This window comes from Lepisosteus platostomus, chromosome 5 (assembly GCF_059453375.1).
Source record: "Lepisosteus platostomus isolate fLepPlt1 chromosome 5, fLepPlt1.hap1, whole genome shotgun sequence".
Lineage (NCBI taxonomy): Eukaryota > Metazoa > Chordata > Actinopteri > Semionotiformes > Lepisosteidae > Lepisosteus > Lepisosteus platostomus.
The window spans coordinates 13851078-13865827 of record NC_142615.1 but is presented as its reverse complement, the minus strand read 5'-3'; the positions used below and the strand labels follow the sequence as shown (position 1 = coordinate 13865827).

Here is a 14750-nt window from a genome sequence, read left to right as displayed (position 1 = left end):
CCAAGAGCTCATCAAGAATCGGCTCCAGCAACAGGGCTGGGCGCATTGTTCCATTCTCCGCCCACTCTCGGTGTAAACAAGTCCCTCCTGGTCTCTGCTTGAAATGCACTTTCCTGCGTTTGCTTTGGTGTAACTGGCTTCCCCTGCATGGGCGAATGTGAAGAAGATCCTTAGTAAGTCATTGAAGAAAACCGAGAAGAGGTCGGAGTGGCCTCTGTCGTTCATCAACGATCCAGTCAGGCAGTACTCCTCTGTAAAGCGCCGTTCGTTCACATCGATTGGCTTTTTTTTGCCTTCATTCGTGCGAGTAGTAAAAGCAGACGCCCCTATTCTGCCGTGACCCGGATTCGAACCGGGGTTGTTGCGGCCACAACGCAAAGTACTGACCACTATACGATCACAGCGAGTTACCGAGACACACGCGGCAGGGCGGAAAGGGCTGTGCTCTCTTCGTGTGACATAATTCGGAAAAGTCCTGACGTTGCATTTCAACTGAGCCCCAGTATACATCGACCCTTCGACACTCTGAGTGACAACTCTCTCGCGTGTTTTCTCATATTTATGTAGTTTGCTTGCTTGATGCCGTGAACAGCATGGTTGTTCGCTGCCATATAGTCTAGCGGTTAGGGTTCCTGGTTTTCACCCAGGCGGTTCGACTCGGTTTTGCCTCCTGCTTTCCAAAAGATCAGCACCGTGTACGAAAGAGCCGCATTAAAACTACTCGAACGTGCAAAACGTGCGAGAAGAGGGGGCGCTTGTTTCCAACCGAAACTTCTCGCGTGTGAGACGAGCTGATCATCGCTGTGGGAGGGTTACTCTGGTAGACAGGGCTGACCTTCGGCAATAGGATTTATAGTCTCCAAGATGATATTTGCACTTTCTGGAGAGGCGATTTTCTCCACTTCAGTAGCCCGATTTCGTCGATTGCGTGGAGAGGGCTGTAGAATGTGGCGCCGCCTTTCCTGCTCCGTCCATGACAGGCGTGCTGGTCTCTGGAGAGAGAGCACGGTCCATCAGCGCACTCCAATAAAGGCACTGGAAGCAGCTTAATCGCATTGGCGAAGCTCAGCGCTGGGCCGCTGGGCACGTCTTACCACCGTTTCCGTAGTGTAGTGGTTATCACGTTCGCCTCACACGCGAAAGGTCCCCGGTTCGAAACCGGGCGGAAACAGACATCTTTTGTCGCCAGGCACAAAAGGGGATTGGGGATTCGCCTAGCGCTGTGATCGAACACACCCACTGGACCCACCTCTTAGTGTGGCGGGATCTGCACAGTGCATGTCACAGCGCATCCTGCTTTCACTTCAAGGCGCGTCCTGATGCACCCCAGTCTCCCGCGTGACAGGTGGGGACAGGTGACAGGCCCTATACTAACGAGGAAGACATCGCTCTCTCCGACCCCCGGCATCGTGTCCCGACCCACCGTGCTGGAAGCCGACGCGTGCTGTGATTCCTTTACGGAGCAGAAATGACAACCGAGGAGCCGAGAGATCATTTCAGCATTTCGCGTCTGAACGGAAAACACAAACGACCAACTCGGAATGACTTGCCTTTGACGCTTCTCAAAGCGTTCTTTGTGCATCGAACAGACCCACTCACCTCTTAGTGTGGCGGGATCTGCACAGTGCATGTCGCAGCGCTTCCTGCTTTCACTTCAATGTGCTTCCTGATGTCGAGTCGACTGCCGTGCGGAGGCTCTGAAAGCGAGAGCAATGAAAAGGTGCACGACGCTGTGAAAGAAAACAGAGAAGTGAAAGGCAGTCATTTCTCTAAGGAGGTGAAAGAAAAGCTACTACCCGTCGGGGAATCGAACCCCGGTCTCCCGCGTGACAGGCGGGGATACTTGCCACTATACTAACGAGGAAGACATCGCTCTCTCCAACCCCCGGCATCGTGTCCCGACCCAGCATGCTGGAAGCCGACGCGTGCTGTGATCCCTTTACGGAGCAGAAATGACAACCGAGGACCCGAGAGATCATTTCAGCATTTCGCGTCTGAACGGAAAACACAAACGACCAACTCGGAATGACTTGCCTTTGACGCTTCTCAAAGTGTTCTTTGTGCACGACGACTGCGCCGCCTAGCAGATACAAATGGGTTGTACAACTTTGAACTAGCAAATGGAAGAGGGCTGAAGTAAGAGACAAGATGTAAGAAGGGTTAACTTAAGTCAGTTCTGCCTGAAAATTAGACTTCTAAGCAACAGGGGTTTATGGCAGGAAAGGGGGTTAACTGATAAGGATTCCAGATGCGAGGGGGCATAATCTTAAACTGGCCATTTGGCCAGGGCCTCTTAACTGGCCAAATACCATGACCCCCCCTTACCATAACACCGAATGACGTCTGAAGCAGCAAGGAAGGACTATATAACCTAAAAGTTTGTACCGGCACATCGAACAATACTTCGGTTTTGTTGTTTCTTGCGGGAAACAAGACTTCAGCTTTATTGTTCCTTGCATGCAATACACTCATCTGTTTTACTTCATCTCAGGATCCAGAACCTTATTCCTTCTGTTACAACAAATTTGGCGTAGTCGGCGGATGCTCCAGAAGGCGCAAAACTTCCCATCCGCAGGAGAGACGGTCAGCGCTCACATTACTAAGAGGTAAGGACTCCTCTTTTTTAAAAAAAAAAGTCCCGACTCTCTCTGATCGATTGGGAAATCTCTGCTCCCTGCGAGAATCGCCTGAGATGACGGAGTAAACGTGAGTTCCTGAATTCCTCTGGCCCGGGGAAGACACCGGTGTATGTAATGGGTGGTTTGCTGTAAGCCCAGAATTTGGTCTGGCAGGCGGTCCGCGGTATTGTGTACAGGCGTTCGAAGCTGGTGTAGGCGTCCCACACTGACAGATTGAAGAAACTGAGTCTCTTTAGTCTGAAGGGAGTGTCCCACACTGACAGGCCGGAGGAACTGAGTCTCTTTAGTCTGAAGGGAGTGTCTCACACTGACAGGCCGGAGGAACTGGGTCTCTTTAGTCTGAAGGGAGTGTCTCACACTGACAGATTGAAGAAACTGAGTCTCTTTAGTCTGAAGGGAGTGAACCCAGGTGCCCTGTGCTGAGCCAGGATCAGGGTGGAGTGGCGATTGCCATGATCCGGCGAGCACAAAGCTTCATCAGCTGCCCTTTGCCACAGGAGGTAAGAGGATGTCCAGTGATGACGTGCTTCCCTGTCCGTCGTGGCAGTGAACAGGTCCTGGTTACAGGATCTCTAAAAAAGGAAATAAAGACTGAAATCAGATCCGACCCACCATGCTGCCACGGCGACGGTGCACTGCCCAGTGAAAGTGGCAGCCTGTCCCTGGACTGTGGGTGGAAACTGGAGCACCTGGAGGAAACCCCCACAGACCAGGGAGAGAACATGCAAACTCCACACAGACAGCACCCACACCCCAGGTCCGGCACTGTGAAGCATGCCCGACGATGCGGAAGGGCTTTTACAAATGAGTGTGTAACTCACACTGGTGCCCAGGATGGCCTGCTACCGGAACGCAACCTAATTTTCTTCATGCAGTTTGTTCGAAGCGGTTCGCAGGAGCTGGAGGTGAGGACTGAGCTGGGGTCCAGTGTGCGAGAGTGACTGCTGATGTCACGTGTGTGTGTGTGTGTGTGTGTGTGTGTGTGTGTGTGTGTGTGTGTGTGTGTGTGTCTGGATCATTGTGAGCGCCGTCAGGTTTGTGTATTTGTTTAAACAAGAGGACGTGTCTGTTCGGGTCTGACTCTGTGTGAGGGTGCAGCTCTAACTGTGCGCGCTGGCCTGTCTATCTCTCTACACTGCATGAGGGGCTAAATCTGCCTCCGAGAGCCCGACTTTTCAGAAGAAAAATCTATGAAAAGGCACGGCCTGGCCCTCTTCTCTTGCTCCCGATATATAACACACTGGGGGATGAAGCTGGTGTCTTCAGCTGTAACCCTAGCTATTTATGCAAACAGCTCTTTTATGAAAAGCAGCTCTAGGCCTAGACAAGAGGAACAGATTAAACAAATCTTGGATTTATGACTTATTCAAAGCAGACTGAGCGCTGCTATACTGTATGTAGGAGCCAGAGATGAAGAATGAGCTATTTAAGGAAATCAGGAGTGTGAGAGAGGGAGTGTGTGTTTTTCCTCCCAATAGGGAAGGCTTGTGGTTCTTTCTGCTTTTCTGCACAGGCTGCCAACGTGAGTACGTGTTGGGTTCTTGGTTTGAATGCTCGAGTTGTCAGGCTGGCGTTTTTTGTTCCTGTTGGAGCCCATAATTGTGAACAAGGCGCTTGAGGACGTCTCTGTGCGGGTGTGAATTTGTAATGAGGTGTGTGTGCCTCTCTGTTTCAGTATAAAAAATGCATTTAAGACATTCAGCCTTTTCATGTTCCTAATATTCTTTCTTTCTCGACAATAATAACTAAGGTGGCTGCTGGAAGAGGTGTTAATGGGGCCAGCAGGGGGCGCTCTCACCCTGCGGTCTGTGTGGGTCCAAATGCCCCAGTCTAGTGATGGGGACACTGGACTGTAAACTGGCGCCGTCCTTCGGATGAGACGTAAAACCGAGGTCCTGACTCTCTGTGGTCATTAAAAATCCCAGGGTGTTTTTCGAAAAGAGTAGGGGTTTTACCCCAGTGTCCTAGCCAAATTTCCCATTGACCCTTACCAATCATGGCCTCCTAATAACCCCCATTTATGAATTGGCTTCATTACTCTGCTCTCCTCCCCACTGATAGCTGGTGTGAGGGGAGCGTTCTGGTGCACTATGGCTGCCGTCGCATCATCCAGGTGGATGCTGCACATTGGTGGTGGTGGAGGGGAGTCCCCATGTCCTGCAAAGCGCTTTGAGTGGAGTGTCCAGAAAAGCACTATATAAGTGTAAGCAATTATTATTCATTATAATGTAATAAGTCTATTATTTCTCACCCCTCCATTGCAAGGCATACACAACACAAACACCAGGAACAATTATCTCAGAGCCAGTTAACCTCCCAGAAGAAATAAAAGGTGTTAAAAGTAAGTATCTCCTTTAGGTGAGGACAGACTGGGTCAAACAAAAACAACATTTGAAGTGAATTGCAAATGTACTGAGTTGTGATGCAACTGTAACTTGAACCTAACATGACTGGGGCGTGCATTTTTGAAATTGCATTTTCAGAGCTGAAATACAAATGAAGCTGATCGCAGTCCAAACTCAAGGTATTATTGTAAAACTAAATATTCAACATGTTTCTACCTGTCCCTTTTCAGCTCACTCAGAAGTCCATAGCCTGCAGCCTGGTGCCTCTCTGTCTCTCTCCCTCCACACTGCTGGTCCAGTGGAGGTGCTGTTTGATCCTGCAGGATCTGTCCAGTCTCGTATAGTCTTACTGAGCAGAGCAGGGCTCCCTGGCCCCAGGTACGAACAGTGAGTGTCAGTGCAGAACAGCTCTCTGACACTCCGCTCCCTCACTCCAGCTGATCAGGGCAACTACACAGTGAGGGACCTTAAGGGAAGCAGTATCAGCACTGTGATCGTCACTGTGGGTGGTAAGCAGGTCTACAGTAGGGTCACTAGAGGGCTCTATATTCTTGACAGAGTGTGTTCTTATATCATCCTCTGTCCTGATTGTCTTTCAGCTCACAGAGACACTGTCACCCTGCAGCCTAAAGCCTCTCTGTCTGTCCCTCTATTCACTGGAGAGCCAGTGGAGGTGCTGTTTGATCCTGCAGGAGGTGGAAACTGGACCTCAGTGTGTTCTGTCCAGAACAGCACAGCCAGCTGTGTCCCCCAGTACAGTTTTTTTTTTTTTTTGATGATTAGCCATATGTTGATTACAATATTGTACATAATGTATAATTTGAACTCGATATTTTTCAGGAGTGAATGATTGTATATTTTCAGAATAAATTTCGAAACCAAATTATTGTCCCTCGATCTCTGTCTCTCTCTCACCCTGCTGTCTGTCTGTCCCTGCCTCTCTGTCTCTCTCTTTCAGCCCCGTCTGTCAGTCTGTCTGTCCCTCGATCTCTGTCTCTCTCTCTCTCTTTCCTCTCTCTCTCTCGGTTTGTTTGTCCCTCAATCTCAATCTTTCTCTTTGCCCGCTGTCTTTCTGTGCCTTCATCTTTGTCTCTCTCTCTCCTTCCTTTCTGTCTGTCTCTCTGTCTGTCCTGCGTTGTCCCAGCTGGGCCTGTCTCCCCGGCTCTCTGCCTTCAGCTCTGTTCGCCGATGTCCCACCAGCCCGTCTCTCTCTGAGCCTGTCTCTTGACTTGCAGGAGGAAGAGGAGGTGGAGACAGCTCCTTCGGCAGGAGAGAGGAAGGAGGTCAGTGCTGGTCCCACCCTGCTTCCTGTCCTGTCTGTGGTGGAGTTTCGCCGTCTTGTCTGTCCCTGGTTCTCAGTGTCTCTCTCTCTTTCAGCCCTGTCTGTCAGTGTCTCTCTCCTCCTCCTCTCTGTCCTCAGTGTGTCTCTCTCCTCCTCCTCTGTGTCCTGTGGTGTCCAGTCAGTGTGTCTCTCTCCTCCTCCTCTCTGTCCTGTGGTGTCCAGTCAGTATGTCTCTCTCGTCCTCCTCTCTGTCCTGTGGTGTCCAGGCAGTGTGTCTCTCTCCTCCTCCTCCTCTCTGTCCTGTGGTGTCCAGTGGGTCAGTATTAGTGGGCTACACCCAGGCTCACTCACCGCGAGTGTGATCTCAGCAGAGTCTCTGTGCTCTTGGGACACTTGACTCACCTGTCTCTCTCTTCCTCTCCCTGTGTTGTCCCTCTCCTGCCCCCTCTCTCCCTCCTCGGACTCCAGCTGGAGGAGGTCAAATCACCACCTCCTGTGAGACAGAAGAAAAAGAAGGTGGGTAATGCTCTGATCCTCTCTTTACTCTTGTCCAGTGTCCAGTCAGTGTCCAGTCAGTGTGTCTGTATGAACCCCTCTCTCTCTCAGTGCAGTGTTCATGTACTGGAGTGTCCACTCAGTGTATCTGTATGAAACCCTCTCTCTCAGTGCAGTGTTCATGTACTGGAATGTCCAGTCAGTGTGTCTGTATGAACCCCTCTCTCTCAGTGCAGTGTTCATGTACTGGAGTGTCCAGTCAGTGTGTCTGTGTGAACCCCTCTCTCTCTCAGTGCAGTGTTCATGTACTGGAGTGTCCAGTCAGTGTGTCTGTATGAACCCCTCTCTCTCTCAGTGCAGTGTTCATGTACTGGAGTGTCCAGTTGTGTGTCTGTATGAACCCCTCTCTCTCAGTGCAGTGTTCATGTCCTGGAGTGTCCAGTCCGATTCTTAACGTGACTCTCCTGTCTCTGCTTCAGAAGCGCTGGTGCATCTTTTTAAACTCCCTGAGCTGCGTGTCGGTGGAGACAGATGATCAGGATGAGCCGATGGAGGCGGTGGAGACTGTAGGTCAGGAGAGGAAGAGCGAGGGAGAGGAGGAGCAGGCTGCCGGGAAGGACAAGAAGAAGAAGAGGAGGTGCAGGTGAGCAGACAGGGGGGCGCCGCCCGGTCGTGTCTGTGATTCAAGGAAGAGTCTCCTCTTCCTGTTTGATGTCATGGTGACGTCTGTGTCTGTGTCCCTCACACCTGCAATAACAATATTCTTTCCAGGTTCCTTTCCTGGTTCTGTGCCAGCTAGGATCGGAGTCGCCTTCCCCACCAAGGACTGGACTGGACTGGACCGGAACTGAGGGACACCAGACTGGACTGGACTGGAGCTGAGGGACCCCAGACTGTGCTGGACCGAAGCTGAGGGACCCCAGACTGTGCTGGACTGAAGCTGAGGGACACCAGACTGGACTGGACTGGAGCTGAGGGACACCAGACTGGACTGGACTGGAGCTGAGGGACCCCAGACTGTGCTGGACCGAAGCTGAGGGACCCCAGTCTGTGCTGGACCGAAGCTGACGGACACCAGACTGGACTGGACTGGAGCTGAGGGACACCAGACTGGACTGGACTGGAGCTGAGGGACCCCAGACTGTGCTGGACCGAAGCTGAGGGACCCCAGTCTGTGCTGGACCGAAGCTGAGGGACCCCAGTCTGTGCTGGGCCGAAGCTGAGGGACACCAGACTGTGCTGGACCGAAGCTGAGGGACCCCAGACTGTGCTGGACTGAAGCTGAGGGACCCCAGACTGGACTGGACTGAAGCTGAGGGACCCCAGTCTGTGCTGGGCCGAAGTTGAGGGACACCAGACTGTGCTGGACTGAAGCTGAGGGACCCCAGACTGTGCTGGACTGAAGCTGAGGGACCCCAGACTGGACTGGACTGAAGCTGAGGGACCCCAGTCTGTGCTGGGCCGAAGTTGAGGGACACCAGACTGTGCTGGACCGAAGCTGAGGGACCCCAGACTGTGCTGGACTGAAGCTGAGGGACCCCAGACTGGACTGGACTGAAGCTGAGGGACCCCAGTCTGTGCTGGGCCGAAGTTGAGGGACACCAGACTGTGCTGGACCGAAGCTGAGGGACCCCAGACTGTGCTGGACTGAAGCTGAGGGACCCCAGACTGGACTGGACTGAAGCTGAGGGACCCCAGTCTGTGCTGGGCCGAAGCTGAGGGACCCCAGACTGTGCTGGACTGAAGCTGAGGGACCCCAGACTGGACTGGACTGAAGCTGAGGGACCCCAGTCTGTGCTGGGCCGAAGCTGAGGGACCCCAGTCTGGACTGCACTGGAGCAGAGGGACACCAGTCTGGACTGGACTGGAGCTGAGAGACACCAGACTGGACTGCACTGGAGCAGAGGGACACCAGTCTGGACTGGACTGGAGCTGAGGGACACCAGACGTGACTGGACTTTTGTAAAGCATCAATAAAACATTTTTTTAAAAAATCTGTTTAGCTTTTGGTTTTTTCCCTCCCCCCCCCCCCCCCCAAGGCTGCTGCTGGGAGAGGTGTGAGTGGGGCCAGCAGGGGGCGCTCTCACCCTGCGGTCTGTGTGGGTCCTGATGCCCCAGTATAGTGACGGGGGACACTGGACTGTAAACAGGCGCCGTCAAACCGAGGTCCTGACTCTCTGTGCTCATTAACAATCCCGGGGTGTTTCTGGAGAAGAGTAGGGGTGTTACCCCAGTGTCCTGGCCTGATTCCCCCCCTGGTCTTGACCCATCGAGGCCTCCTTATCACCCTACCTCTCTGAACTGGCTCCATCCCTCTGTTCCCTCTGCTGTGTGCTGAGCGGACTGGAGCATAATCCAGGTGGGGGCTGCACACTGGGGGGGCTGGAGGGGATCCCCCTGACCTGGGAAGAGCTCTGAGGGGAGGGTCCAGACTTATTAATTATTATTATTATTCGTGCTGCACTGGGCTAGCGCTGTAGTCTCTTCGAAACGTTTTGAACTGCCAGAAGAAGTTTTCACAACCCGGACTCGTGAAGGTACAGGTCTTCTCCCATCGTCCGGAGCAAGGTGTATCGTGTCCTGGTGATTTCTCCCGTTTCGAACGGAGTTTAATGTCGCATTTCTACTTTATTAGAGAGAGGCACTGAACATCCTGTGATAGACTACTGTCCTGTCCAGGGTGTGTGAGTGTGTGTGTGTCCTGTGATGGACTGCTGTCCTTTCCAGGGTGTGTGTGTGTCCTGTGATGGACTGGTGGATCACAATATTAATTCTCCTCCTTGATTCCCTCCTTCATCGCCAGAGTGAAAGCGGGACACGGCAGTAAAAGCTCAGCCCTGCGGGTGGTGGTCCTCTCGGCCACACGGGGGCGCTGTGGCCCCACGGGGGGGTTATGTTCAAGTCCCGCTGGGAATCGCACCGACGCGGCGGAGTTCGTGAACGTCCCAGACACCAAAAAAACGAGAGAGAGAAAAAAGGTCGTTTTCGAGGTTCAAGAAGCAACCCCGAGATTCAGAGTTTCCCCGCTGAGCTTACTCTGCCGAAAACACGCAGGTTTTATTTTTTTCCCGTGCCCCCCCTCACACAGGCCGTTTCTGTAGCGTGAAGTTGTGTTTTTTTGCGCAGCGGTCGGTGAGGGGCGAAATTGTATTTATTTTTTCCCACGGTCTGAAACAGAAACAGCCGGGTGGTGTTGTAGAGAGGTAGACGTTCCTGGTTTACCTCGTTTGCGAAGCCCGTTTTTTTTGGGGGGGGGGGGTCGTGAGGTCCCACGCAGCGCTCGTAAAAGAAAATGGCGTCTCTTTTCCCCGCAGGACGGGGGGGACCCGTGTTTTTTGGACGTGGCGTGGCCCGAAATGTCCGCCCTTGGGCGCTAGAGGGGGGTGGAGGTTGATCTTTCTTAGACTTGGGGGTAGGGGGGGGTTGCTAATTTCACTGAACCCCACCCCACGGAAACCCGTGTTGGACGTGGGGGTGCTGAATGCGCCCTCGACGTGATTTTGTCTTTAAATTCAAGTGCAGCTTTTGTAACCCTTGGGCCGGAAACACCTGGACCCGTTTCCCCTGCCTGTCCGAGGTGGCGACTACCGGGGTCGTACAGGGACACCCGGCTGGCCGCCGAGAGTTGGAAAAATAAAATGTCCGCCCCCCAAAAAAAAACAACCGTGAAAAATGGCGGCCATTTTTGTTTCGCGGCCGAGCCGTGAGCGCGTTTGGGGCGACGTCACGGAGGCGTCACAATGAGCCGCCTGACGTCACAGAGCGGCGGATTCTAGCGGGGGGCGGCGCCGGAGCCCCGTGAGCTCAGAGGAGTGAAGAGAGAGGAGGAGGAAAGCGCTATATAGTCTTTTCTAAATACGTGTTTCTTCCAATAAACTTACTTCGACTTAGATCGTTAATTTCAGCTTCAGAATCTCTCTTCAGAATCCCAGTGAAATCGGTAAGTCAGTCAAAAGCGCCGCTGGCGAGAAATATCAAAATAAGTGGAGAAATAAGTTGTTTTTTTTTACCGTTACTCAACTCTAATGGGTGTGATCGTGCTGTAAAAAGATATTGAGAGGAGGTGCACCTCTACACAGAGAGTGGTGGGGGTGGGGAACAAGCTGCCCAGCCCTGTGGTTGAAGCCGATACCCTGGCTTCTCTCCAGACACAGCTGAGTGAGCTCCTCCAGTCAGGACAGGAGGCTCTTCTGTACACAGAGGGTGGCGGGGGTGTGGAACAAAGCTGATACCCTGGCTCCTCTCCAGACACAGCTGGGTGAGCTCCTCCAGTCAGGACAGGAGGCTCTTCTGTACACCGAGGGTGGTGGGGGTGTGGAACAAAGCTGATACCCTGGCTTCTCTCCATACACAGCTGGGTGAGCTCCTCCAGTCAGGACAGGAGGCTCTTCTATACACAGAGGGGGGCGGGGGTGGGGAACAAGCCGCCCAGCTGTGTGGTTCCGCCCCCTCCCCTCCCCTCTGTGACTCTGCTTGTCTCGGCAGGACGATGGACCGACAGAGATGCCGCACGGCCGTGCGCGGTCACAGCAGGACCCGGGCCCGGCGAGGCGTCGTAAGTCCACCCCTCCCGCCCGCCGTCCAGCGTCCAGCGTCCAGCCCTCCTCCGACTGGCCTCTCCGCCCCCAGCAGCGCTCGCTGTATTATAATAATAATAATAATAATAAACTTCACTGATAGAGCACCTTTCACACACATAGCAGCGCAAAGCGCTTGACAGACCAGGTCTCACGGTAACACCTCCAGACGAGGAGAGACACTTCCAGTGGTGATCTTGACTGAGGACACGCCTCGGCTCAAGAGACAGGGTCGCGGGTCCGAGGAAAACCAAGCTGCAGGTCCATTATGGCCTTCTGAGAGCACAGATTGCCTCTGAACGTCCCAGACTCTTCCTGGACACACTGTAGAGACTCACCTGTCCAGACTCTTACTGGACACACTGTACACACTCACCTGTCCACACTCTCACTGGACACACTGTACACACTCACCTGTCCACACTTTCACTGGACACACTGTACACACTCACCTGTCCAGACTCTCACTGGACAGACTGTAGAGACTCACCTGTCCAGACTCTTTCTGGACACACTGGACACACTCACCTGTCCACACTCTCACTGGACACACTGTACACACTCACCTGTCCAGACTCTCACTGGACAGACTGTAGAGACTCACCTGTCCAGACTCTCACTGGACACACTGTACACACTCACCTGTCCACACTCTCACTGGACACACTGTAGAGACTGCCCAAGGCCTCTAGTCTCGACACGACTGGGCTGGGCTATGTGGTCAGAGCTGTCTCGGAGATGGGCTTTTTGGCGTCTTCACAGGTCACACCGGTCAGGCCGAACCCGGACTGGCAGCGGGAGAGGTCCCGGCCCAAATCCCGGTGCTTTTCCGTAAGTCTGACCCGGTCGCCTTCCGCGAGACTGGACCGGCCGCCCTGTGGTGGGCCCGGTGCCCCACATCTACCCTACAGCTCCCCACACTGACCCCTAAACTCCCGATACCCTACAGCTCCCCACACTGACCCCTAAACTCCCGATACCCTACAGCTCCCCACACTGACCCCTAAACTCCCGATACCCTACAGCTCCCCACTCTGACCCCTAAACTCCCGATACCCTACAGCTCCCCACACTGACCCCTAAACTCCCGATACCCTACAGCTCCCCACACTGACCCCTAAACTCCCGATACCCTACAGCTCCCCACACTGACCCCTAAACTCCCGATACCCTACAGCTACCCACACTGACCCCTAAACTCCCGATACCCTACAGCTCCCCACACTGACCCCTAAACTCCCGATACCCTACAGCTCCCCACACTGACCCCTAAACTCCCGATACCCTACAGCTACCCACACTGACCCCTAAACTCCCGATACCCTACAGCTCCCCACACTGACCCCTAAACTCCCGATACCCTACAGCTCCACACTCTGACCCCCACAGTCCTGATGGCCGAGAGGTCTCTGCTTGCTGTAGTGATTGAGTGAGCTCTGTGGGCCTGACCTCTGTCTTGTGTCCTCGTTTCCAGCGTCTCCTAGTGGTCCGTCATTTCTCAAGACCTGAAGGTGAGATCTGGGGAGGAGACAGAGCACCCCCTAACACCCCTGAGCTGGGTTACAGGGTAAGACAGCTTCTTACTGTTGGACACACCTGTCCACACTCTTACTGGACACACTGTCCACACTCGCCTGTCCGGACTCTTACTGGACACACTGGACACACTCACCTGTCCAGACTCTTGCTGGACACACTGTACACACTCACCTGTCCAGACTCTTACTGTCCACACTCACCTGTCCACACTCTCACTGGACACACTGTACAGACTCGCCTGTCCACACTCTCACTGGACACACTGTACACACTCACCTGTCCAGACTCTCACTGGACACACTGGACACACTCACCTGTCCAGACTCTCACTGGACACACTGTACACACTCACCTGTCCAGACTCTTTCTGGACACAGTGTACACACTCACCTGTCCAGACTCTCACTGGACACACTGGACACACTCACCTGTCCAGACTCTCACTGGACACACTGTAGAGACTCACCTGTCCACACTCTCACTGGACACACTGTACACTCTCACCTGTCCAGACTCTCACTGGACACACTGGACACACTCACCTGTCCAGACTCTTACTGGACACACTCACCTGTCCACACTCTCACTGGACACACTGGACACACTCACCTGTCCAGACTCTTACTGGACACACTGTACACACTCACCTGTCCACACTCTCACTGGACACACTGTCTACACTCACCTGTCCACACTCTCACTGTCCACACTCACCTATCCAGGCGTAGTCTCATCCCCCCTGCGTTGTGTCTCCCCCTCTCCCCGCTGGACAGAATCCTGTGGTGTCTTCTTGTCTCCCCGAGCTCGTCCGGAAGCTGGAGAGCGCGGCCGAGCTGCAGCTGGAGCTCCCGGGGTCGCCTGGCTCGTCCCGCTCGGGCTCGCCCGGCTCGTTCCGCTCGGTGTCCCCCCCGTCCTCGCCCGAGAGCCCCCTCCGCTCCCCGCCCCCGGCCCCCCCCTCCGGCCCCCTCAGGCCCCTGACCGCCCCGCCCCGCCGCCCCCCCTTCCTCGCCGCCATGCCCCTCGAGCCCCCCCTGCTGCCCGGGGCGGTGCCCCTGCCCCTGCCCCCGCCCGTCCTGCCCCCCATCGCCCGCCCGGCCCCGCCAGGCCCCGCCTGGGGCTCCCCGGTGCGGAGGGCAAGGAGAGAGGCGGAGATGTCTGACGAGGCAAGTGGGGCAGAGTCTGTCCGTCTGTCTGTCTGTCCGTCCATCTGTCTGTCTGTCTGTCTGTCCATCTGTCCGTCTGTCCGTCTGTCCGTCTGTCCGTCTGTCTGTCTGTCTGTCTGTCCATCCGTCTGTCCTTCTGTCCTTCTGTCCGTCCGTCTGTCTGTCTGTCCATCTGTCCTTCTGTCCGTCCGTCTGTCTGTCTGTCCATCTGTCCTTCTGTCCTTCTGTCCGTCTGTCCGTCTGTCCGTCCATCCGTCTGTCTGTCTGTTTGTCTGTCTGTCCATCTGTCCGTCTGTCTGTCTGTCTGTCTGTCTGTCTGTCCATCCGTCTGTCTGTCTGTCTGTCTGTCTGTCTGTCCATCCGTCTGTCTGTCCGTCTGTCCGTCTGTCCGTCTGTCTGTCTGTCTGTCCGTCCATCTGTCTGTCTGTCTGTCCGTCTGTCCGTCTGTCTGTCTGTCTGTCTGTCTGTCCATCTGTCCTGCTGTCCTTTTCTCTGTCTATCTTTCCTTCTGTCCATCTGTCCCTTTCACTGTCCTTCTGTCTTTCTGTTCTTTTCTCTTTCCATCTGTCCTTCTGACTTTCTGTTCTTTTCTCTGTCCATCTGTCTGTCCGTCCATCTGTCTGTCTGTCCATCTGTCTGTCTGTCCTTCTGTCCTTTTCTCTGTCCATCTTTCCTTCTGTCCATCTGTCCCTTTCACTGTCCTTCTGTCT

The 14750-nt window shown here is 54.2% G+C and overlaps 1 long non-coding RNA gene and 2 other non-coding genes across 3 annotated transcripts; 2 read left to right on the top strand and 1 right to left on the bottom strand.

The window, feature by feature from the left end:
- Window positions 1-332: 332 nt before the first annotated feature.
- On the bottom strand, window positions 333-404 carry trnah-gug (transfer RNA histidin (anticodon GUG)). The gene has a single exon. It is a non-coding gene; the product is annotated as a tRNA-His (tRNA).
- Window positions 405-1098: 694 nt separating this feature from the next.
- trnav-cac (transfer RNA valine (anticodon CAC)) lies at window positions 1099-1171 on the top strand. The gene has a single exon. It is a non-coding gene; the product is annotated as a tRNA-Val (tRNA).
- Window positions 1172-10319: 9148 nt separating this feature from the next.
- Window positions 10320-13130, top strand: LOC148663775 (uncharacterized). Its single transcript, XR_015936441.1, has 4 exons — window positions 10320-10701; window positions 11247-11316; window positions 12101-12169; window positions 12813-13130. It is a non-coding gene; the product is annotated as an uncharacterized LOC148663775 (long non-coding RNA).
- The last annotated feature ends 1620 nt before the right edge of the window (window positions 13131-14750 follow it).